Source organism: Pezoporus occidentalis, unplaced genomic scaffold, assembly GCF_034315485.1.
Source record: "Pezoporus occidentalis ecotype Australia unplaced genomic scaffold, CSIRO_AGI_Poc_V1 ctg171, whole genome shotgun sequence".
NCBI lineage: Eukaryota > Metazoa > Chordata > Aves > Psittaciformes > Psittacidae > Pezoporus > Pezoporus occidentalis.
This window is the reverse complement of record NW_026913543.1, coordinates 93882-102875: the sequence shown is the minus strand read 5'-3', so window position 1 is coordinate 102875 and position 8994 is coordinate 93882. Positions and strand designations below refer to the sequence as shown.

The 8994-nt window shown below is 40.4% G+C and overlaps 1 long non-coding RNA gene across 1 annotated transcript; it reads left to right on the top strand.

Moving 5' to 3' along the window:
• The first annotated feature begins 2539 nt into the window (after window positions 1-2539).
• Window positions 2540-8507, top strand: LOC134161257 (uncharacterized). Its single transcript, XR_009963910.1, has 2 exons — window positions 2540-2797; window positions 7664-8507. It is a non-coding gene; the product is annotated as an uncharacterized LOC134161257 (long non-coding RNA).
• The last annotated feature ends 487 nt before the right edge of the window (window positions 8508-8994 follow it).

The following is an 8994-nucleotide window of genomic DNA, read 5'->3' as shown; positions in this document are numbered from 1 at the left end:
CATCAACTCTCAGTGACCTTCCTGGGAGTTGGCAGTGTTTAGGACTTCATCATATCCCATGGATCTGTCCTAATTCAGCAGTTCATTTAACTATGTCAGTAAGATTCATACATATCCTCCAGTGATTTGTGGAGTGGGGAACACACTGAAGACATTTATGCACCTCTAATCTACAATCTAACTGTGCTTTGAAAGCAGTGCTGTTGGTGAAGAATAAGCCAATGCTATATTGTGTGTTTATTTCTAATGCTATTAGGTTTGGTCAGATTGGGAAATCCATGTGCAAGGGAGCAAGTAGGCAAGTACAAGCAGCCAGTCCAGCTAGCTTTAATGGTGCCATGTGTGAGAGCTCACCAGGACTGTGCACTGGGGCCACAGTGTGTGGGACACAGCAGCCAGAACACACAAGTCTTACTCAAGCATGGCAGTTACTCATGACAGTAGTTACACGGAGCCAGAGGGACTGACCGGGTTCTACATTATATTCTCATTTTTGTGCTGATGTCTGTACATTGTGATCGGAGTTGTAGGCAACCAGTACATGGCCATAGTGTTTGGACAAACGGACACTAACAGCCCCTCTTCACAGGCCTCTTCTCTTAAAAATGCTCATTTTCTGACTCGGCTGGGGAGTTTTGCAACAGATCATAGTGAATATATTCAAATGGGAAAGTCTCCAAATAGTGACTGTAACATTATTACAAAGTATTATTAATAAATGAGTTTACTTTGGTTTTATTAGCTAGAAAAATAAACCCAGGCCCATGTTGTTTGAGTGATACTCGAATCAGGACAGACAACATTAGGAACACAACTGGTATAAAACCTGCCACACAGTAAATCAAAGGACAAGAAAAGTACATGGCTCTTAACGTTCTACTGTAACATTCCTCACAACCTCTCTGCAGTGTGGGGAGCTGCAAGCCAACATTTTTCAACTGTCCTGAAGAATGTGAAATGTAAATGTTTAGAAGACTGTTTTTCTTGCCAAGCTGAGAGCGATCATAAACATCAGCTTCTAATAGAAACATTTTAAGAAGATGCACTCCTTGTTGCCAGCTTTTGAGAGCAGCACCATTTAAATTAGATCGGAGTTTCCTTGAATTCTTGACACTCCACTGCTGCCTGATATTTGCCAAGAATTGTTGGATTGATGTTATGTTTGAATTTAAAGTATGAACTGCAAGTGTGCTAAATATGCTGCTTAAATGTCATGTGGGTAAACAAGAAATTACCTGCCTAGGATTCATTTTGAGGACAGGCCTGAAGAAAATCTTGAGGGAGAAGAACCACGGGTTTAATTATGATACTTTATTTCTGTGGCATCACAAATGTGCATAGTATTTTCCCTTCAAGTGGAGTTTACAGATTTGTTCAGCTTGGCCATAGCTAATAATATACTAAAAGTCAGCCATGACCTACTCCTTACTGTACCCACTCCACCTTTCAGCTGAGAGTTCTGTAAATATCATTGATAAAGTAATGCAGTAAAATGCCATTACAGACCTGTATTTGGCAACACTGAAATCCTGATTCTGACAGCACATTATTTCTTCATTATAACATCCTCCCTGTATTTATTATCAGATAATCTTAACCAAAATGTTCAAATCTAGGGAGATGCTTTGTGAACTGAACCAGTTTTGACTGACTATTTCAGTTATATCACCCTGAAATGCCAAACAGATCAAATTATACAAGTTTAGCATTTTCTAAGTGAAATGTTTTAGCTTTGGGATTCAGAGTTTCCATTTTAGTTTAGCACTTTATTATATTTTTAGAAACCCTTAAAGCAAAATTAAATATTTGAATCAAAGTGTTTCCTTATGAACCAAAACATCTTTTTTTTGTCACTGCTGCTAGTGAATCAAATTTAGTGTATTTTTAGAAGGAAAAAGCCATCTCTGATCACAACCGAAAGCATCTCCTTATATAATCCATGTCCATATTCCTCAAACTCCTTCATTTTGTGCCATGACAGCAGATGGGTTAGAGATGACATGGTTATAAGTGGATCCTGGTTACGCATCTTTGCAGTTTTTATTTTGGTAAAGACTTTAAAATAACTTTGGGAAAATCTTGCATAAACTTTCCAGCGTCTATATATAGCCTTCCGCTTGTTTGAAACCGCTTTGTTAATTTAAAAGAGGATTTTGAAAGGCAAAGAGGGCAGTTGTAGGTACCAACCCCAGGGAAGTAGATACTTAAAGAAGTACCACAAATTTAGTACTGTTTTTAAATCCACAGTACTGAAATAGCAGTGCTACGTAGTGAGATCATGAGATTTCATTTTCAAGAACACTAATAGGTTTTTGGTTCACTCTTTTATTCATTTTTATGTTTGTGCTTTGGGATGATCACGTTACATTTACAGACTACTTCTGCAAGTGTGGTAGTGAGGACTGTCCAGATGCCTGTTCTCCTCCATAAGCCCCATCTGAGAACAGCTGAAGTTGACTGTGAGGCTTATGCTGACAAGCAAGAAGAAAACACGTTGTCACTATAAGCAGGAGATGTCTTGAGTGGAATCAGAAGTGTTTGAATCAATTGCTTCTTTTTACATTTTGGTTGCTACAGAGACCAATACAATCTTTAGATGGAGTTAGCAACTCTTAACCTGTGTCAAAGAAAGAGACCAAGAATGAGCATGAGTCGGAGAAGACCAGTGAAGCCTCACAGCGTGGAAGGATGTGAAAAAGACCCAACAGCAGAGAATAAGAGGATGTGAGCTGTGCTGTGCTCACAATGAAATCATTGGGAATTTTGCCATGAAAGTAGAACTGAGTTGTTCTTTCAGGTATGAAAAGTACTGCAAATTACTAATACGGAGCTCACGTTAAGAAGTTAAGACAGGAAGCTGTTTTCTTCCTAGGTTGAGCCAAGAAGATGCAAAAGATGGGTCCCTAAACTAGCCAAGCCTTGGCAGAAGTCTCGCTTTCAGCATTCCTTGAGGGTGTTTTTACTTCCTATTAATATATATTGTAGTTCTCCCACTGCTTCCTTGAGCTCTAGTGGCCTTCCTTCTCTTTTCCACCTGATAAGAACCTGCATTGTAACCTAAAGTACATTGGAGCAAACAGATGTCTTCGTGTTGTCTTTTAATAGGCTTTGAATCAGAGCAGAGAGGTTATAGTTCTTAGGTTTATACTTTGATTTACAGATTAGTTGGGACATTTTGCTACTGTTTTGATTGGAGCACAGGTAGCCCTAGAAATGACAGAAGCAGCAAATACATAAAACAAGGTTCATGCCAAAGGGACAACCATAAGAGTTTATATATGCAGTGTCGACGCGCAGAGCAACTTGGTGGCAGAACCAGGAATGAAGGTGAAGAGTCCTGAGTTCCCTCCTTGTGCTTTCACCATTCCATCATGTGGACTCCCCATAATTATAAAATTGTGCAAAGAGTAACATCCAGCAAAGACCAGTTCTGCGTGGCTCCATTGAGCTTGCCAAGGTTGTTGGGGCAGCGAGGGAAGACACGCATAATTCATTTTAAGAAGGTTTTTTTCCCCCCTTTTTGTCGTCTTCTTTGTGGTGGCTTGTGAAATGCTGGGAAGGAACAGTACAATGAACAGAAAATGTTCCAAGGAAACCAGCCTTCTCCATGCCATTGCCCAACAAGAACCCAGTATACCAACCACGGAGCTTTGCATAGGAGTGCATGACACACATGGGAGCTATAATTTCTGCTGGCATGACACCTCGCTTCCTTTCTGAATCCACAGAGCAGAGAAAAGGCAGAGAATCAGAGTCTCTCCCTGCCTGGTCAAGGCTTTCCCTCACCTCCAATACAAATGCAGGTACAAAATTATTGAGTCCATATTTTTTTGCATGATTTATAGCCATAAAATACAAGCTGCCTTTGAGCACTTGGCTCTTCCCCTCTTGCAAGTTAGGGCCAGATGCAAAAGAGGACTTAAGCACCTACAACACAGTAGGTTCCTCCCTGCTCAGGATAACATTTCTTCCACTACCAGCAACTTTATGTCTAGACATGCCCAGAACTGCTGTGACCTGAGCAGCTTGGTGCAGAATTCCCACCTAAAACCCACTGAGATCCCGGAAGAAGTAAAGAAGCATCTCTTTTCTCAGGACAGCCAATTCAGATGGAATATTTTGAACAAGCCTAATACACACCAGCAGGACCAGCCTCCTCACATGATACAGTCATAGCTGCCTGCTTTTAAACTGGACCAGATGGGAGAGGTGCTCTCTGGCTGGATGGTTTGGTTTGACTGACAAACCTGAGCAGAGCAGGAGTCATCCTTAGCCATTTTGCAGAAGGGTCCAGGCCTGCCCCAGTCTTGTGGGGATTGTCTAGGAGAATAAGCATTCCCTCTGGGAATGAGATTGTAAATCTGAAGGTTTCCAACACAAAGAAGAAACAAAACCACAGGCCCCTTTCAAGGAAAACATAAATGCGGAGAATTAAAAAAGAAGCAAAAAAAATAAAAAAAGAAATGAAGAAACCACAGTTATTTTGCTGGCTAATATCATGAAAACATGATAGTACTTGCAGCTTCCTGCTTGGACCTGGCTTGCTCCGAAGTTGTTTTGTGTGTTAATCATGTGGTTTAGATGATGAAGATTATGTCTGAGTGAGCTGGTTCAGATAAAAGGGGAAAAGGCAGCAACCAAACCTTCAACCAAAACTCCAACCTAAACTTTTCTAAGCTTCAACTAAAATAAATTTTTAAAAAGTATTAACTTTCTTTATTATTCTTTTGTTTGGCAATAAGATTTTATTTAAAAGTGCTGTTATTCATTAGCTACAGTTACTCATTCAAAGCTTTGCGAGCGCACGATGCCGTAGGAAGAACTGCTGTTATCACTGCAAACAGGTTCACGGAAGTACATTACCATCCCTTTGCCTGAATTGGGCTGTTTAATGGGACTAATGGTTTTAATCCTTTTTACTGGTTCCAGTATAACTACCACCACTGAACAAGTTTCTGCCCAGTTTTGTTTTCTAGGCATTAAAACTATGTTCTTTAGCACTTTGCTACATAATACATTTCCATACCCATTTTAAATGGTTGTCTCAGCTGATGACATACTTTTGTGCTTGATTTGCACGTTTGGCATGAGGGGTGCAAGGGAAATACACACTTATTCCATTTATGTCCAAGACAGACAACTTTGCAGATGTTGAATTCATGCATAACAAGCCAAATATTCTCTCATGCAGACATTAGGCATCAAAGTACAATAGTTGTAACTACTGTCCTCATCCTCCATTACTTTTAGTTATGCAGACTGAGAGCCTGGCACTTCCAGATGTGCTAGAAAGCATCTTACACACCCTGTGGACTTGCTGTAAGTCCATGGGTTTGATTGCACAGTCATGAGACAGTGGGGAATCAGGCTTTAGGTATATTGTATATAATCTGGAGAATCAAGTCTCCTGTCTTACCATCCCTTCTAATAATTTCTAGCAAGAAAATTAACTCTGTCCCAGACAAAACCAGGACATACACCAACATGCAGGAAAACTGACTGGAAGGAGCCCATAACATACTACTATGGGGGACAGGTTGCTGCTCAGGGAGATACCATAACATTGGGCATTTCACAAGACAGCTGGACCCTGATCCTTCCAAAGTACAGGCAAATAAATGAGATGCTCAAATTAGGACTCCTTCACTGTAGTCACCAGTGAGATGCAGGTACCTTCAATAAGAGGTTAAGCTTCCCAAATGTCAAGGAAACAGGGATTCTAACAGTACAGTAAGATTAATCTAGACTTCAAGCCTTAGAGCTGAGTACAAGCAAAGGTAAAGTATCACAGGACACAAGACTGTGGCAAGCACTGTCTGGAGACTGCTGTTCAATCAGTTGATCCCTCTGCACACCTGCAATTACTGATTTTGAGTGGGTACGAAGGAGGGAGCTGCTTTTCATGACAGTGGCTGTTTGTGCAGCGGTTCAAGCCCAGCTTCAGTCAGGTTATATTAAAAACAGAGTGAGTAAGCCAGCTCTAGAGACAGACTTCTACCATTATAAACCAAAGAGGCTTAGATTAACATTTGAACTTTTTGAATGCTTATTCTAATTCAACCACAGAATCTTCTGAGTGTCAGCCATCACTCATTAAGACATGCAACCATTTATCTGTGGTTCAGCCATGCACTGATGCACAGGTTTTGCTTCAGTGGTGCAAAGTGGCTGTGCTGGGGTGAATGCCACTCAGATAAAACCAAGCACTAACTCTACACTTTCATATTAACTCTCTTCCCTCTTCCATAGTTGGGAATATTACCATGGCCTCAGATTTAGAGTGAAAACAAACAACCCACTTCAAAAATAAACTGCCCTAGGAAGTGCCTTTGAATTTATTGTTTTTAATGCCAAATTAAGAGAACATCACATGTGAATGTAAATCATTTTCCCTGCAGTGAATGCAGAACAAACATCCCAGTGTTTTGCTAATACCTGGAATATAAAATTGTTTATAAACAATGGCAAATCTGACAGGTCTGTTTTATTTCTCTTCCTCCTCCATATCCCTCAGTGTAAATTAATAAATATTAATGAAAAAGAGAAGCAATAACACTTAGCTGTAATTTTTTCTCCTCTTATTTTATGATCGTGCTTAACTTAAAAGTGTTTTGGGGTTACTTTTAGTTATATATATGATTGTTTGAGCTTTTTATTAGCTGTGATTCATTCTGCATATCAGAATAAAGTGATGCTCGTCTTTCAGTCTGTATCTGTTCCATGATGCTGTTATCTGTCTGCCCTTGAGCTATCGGTAGGTATGGATTTGCATGTACACTGTTCTCCTATGGCAATAGTATGCCAGGAATGACCGGTCTGGTATTACCTGGTCAGGTGAGGTTCCATTCAAATAATGCACATGCCACCAAAACAATTCAGATCAAAGGTCTGTCTTTCAACAGAATTAAAATGTAAGGACTTCTAAAGCAATTTTAGCAGTTGGCTTTACAAATGAACTTATGTCAGCTGCTCTGTATGATGACTAAATTGCTTATATATCTAATCTTATCTAGCTATCTGTCTGTCTGTTTTTCAGCATTTCAGTACCCATCACCATATTATCTAGGCGCCACCATAAGATTAAGAAGGTCTGCAGTGACATTCTCAACATGATCTGTTCAAAGGTCGTTAGCAGAGCCTTTCATACTGGAAAAGATCGGAGGAGAGTACGGAAGTGAGCCACAGAAGGAGAGAAAAAGGCAAAGGAGGCGGTAAGCTGTCAGAGCCATTTTGGTTGTGCTCATCCTGTGTGGCTTGCTTAGCTAGTACTGAAGGATAGGAACCCCATGTTGCCTGCCTTTATTCTGCTACAGGGACTATACTACTTGTGGTACACTTCTGTCACCTGAGCAAGTTATCTCACATGGCCTCAAGATCGCTGTCCCTGTGCTTTCTTCAGATGCTGTTTACATGCTTGATCTTTATGACTTCTGTATATGACTGCTTCAGAGCAGGATATTTGTCTCAAAAAATCCTAGTAGAGAGCAAGCACTGCAACTCGGGGAACCACCTTTTCCAAACTAATGTATCAGTTAAACTCTTGGTTTTAGCTTAGTGTGCAAATCCTACAACTGTGTTTGAAGAAGCCGAAAAGGGTGTTTTTTCAATGTAAACAAAGTTAGACAGGACCCATGGAATCAGGAAAGATGATTTTATCCCACAGGCCCAGTCCTGCTTCTTCTGAAGTTGGTTGCTGTAGTGTCTCTGATTGCCATGAGCACACACTGAGGACAACCTTGGGAATGTGCATGGTGAAAGGTGTCACTGGCCATCCTGTGTTCACTGATGCAGTCTGTTGCTACTGTTTCAAGAAGTAGATGGTAAGTGAAAAATTTGCCAAACTCTTTTTTTCACCACTGCAATTAAGAAGCCTGGTTCCATCCTGAGGAGGCCAATGACAGTATGTTGGCGTGTTGCTCAAACCAACCCCCGGAGGTTTTTTGTACCCCTTTTGGTACAAAAACACTAGGGGATTTACACTAGGGGATAAATAGGTGGTTCCAGAGCAAGAAGGAAAGAGCCAAAGTTGGAAGCTAACCACAATACGTGGGTGTAAACGATTACCAAAGGCTTCCAGTAACTCTGCTATCATCAGAGACTGGCTTTATGGGTATGGCCTCAAGAAGTTTCCCTCCACTTAATTAAAGAGGCAGATAAGTATCTAGGTGGAGTGTGCAGATAGGTTCTGAATGAGTTACCCACTAAGGCTGGTTCGCTGCACCTATTGTTAAAGCCAGAGTATAATATCAGATTAATGCATTATATTTGCCTATTATAGCACTATGTCATCATTATATGACATGTTATAATTAAAGCCCTGCATTAGAAACAAAACTATTTGGCTTGGGATAAGTTGCCTTTACGACTTCTGTGGTTATGATTTCCTCCTTTTCTTAACCCCTTAAAACTGCATAATATAGCTATTTGTAACTGTATAAAGAAAGTTTCTAGTTTCAGATTCTAATCTCAGGTAATTCAATGTAAGTAAAGTCAAAATCTGGCACATAGTCTTTTCCCGTCTCTGAATATTTGCTAATAGAGGGAAATCCATGTTGTTTGTGTCAAGAGTCACCAAGATGGGCATTAGATTAAAGGACAGGATGCGTAGCTCACCATCAAGGCCTCTCAGTTATCATTCGCTGTCCACATCAGTTCCTGATTTTGTACAATTCCCTATTACTTTTCAGGGAGGAAGCCACTGCACACTTTCACTCTTCTTTTTCCTTCCTGGAACCACACAAGCTAAAATTGGTTATTAGACTAGTTTCTGGCCCTAGCTCTCGGGAAACCAAGCTCACAAATGCAAATCTGCAAAATGGGTGTGTGATTGCGTGCCTCACTTGGAGATACGATTAAGATTACAGTTTGGGTAACTGACTATGCTAATGTCTTTAATTAGTGATTTGCATATGCAAGCTTTTAAATTTCAGTAGTTGGTGATTCATGCAGTTAAGTGCCAACCTTAGCCTTGCTGTCAGATTTAGACAGACCACG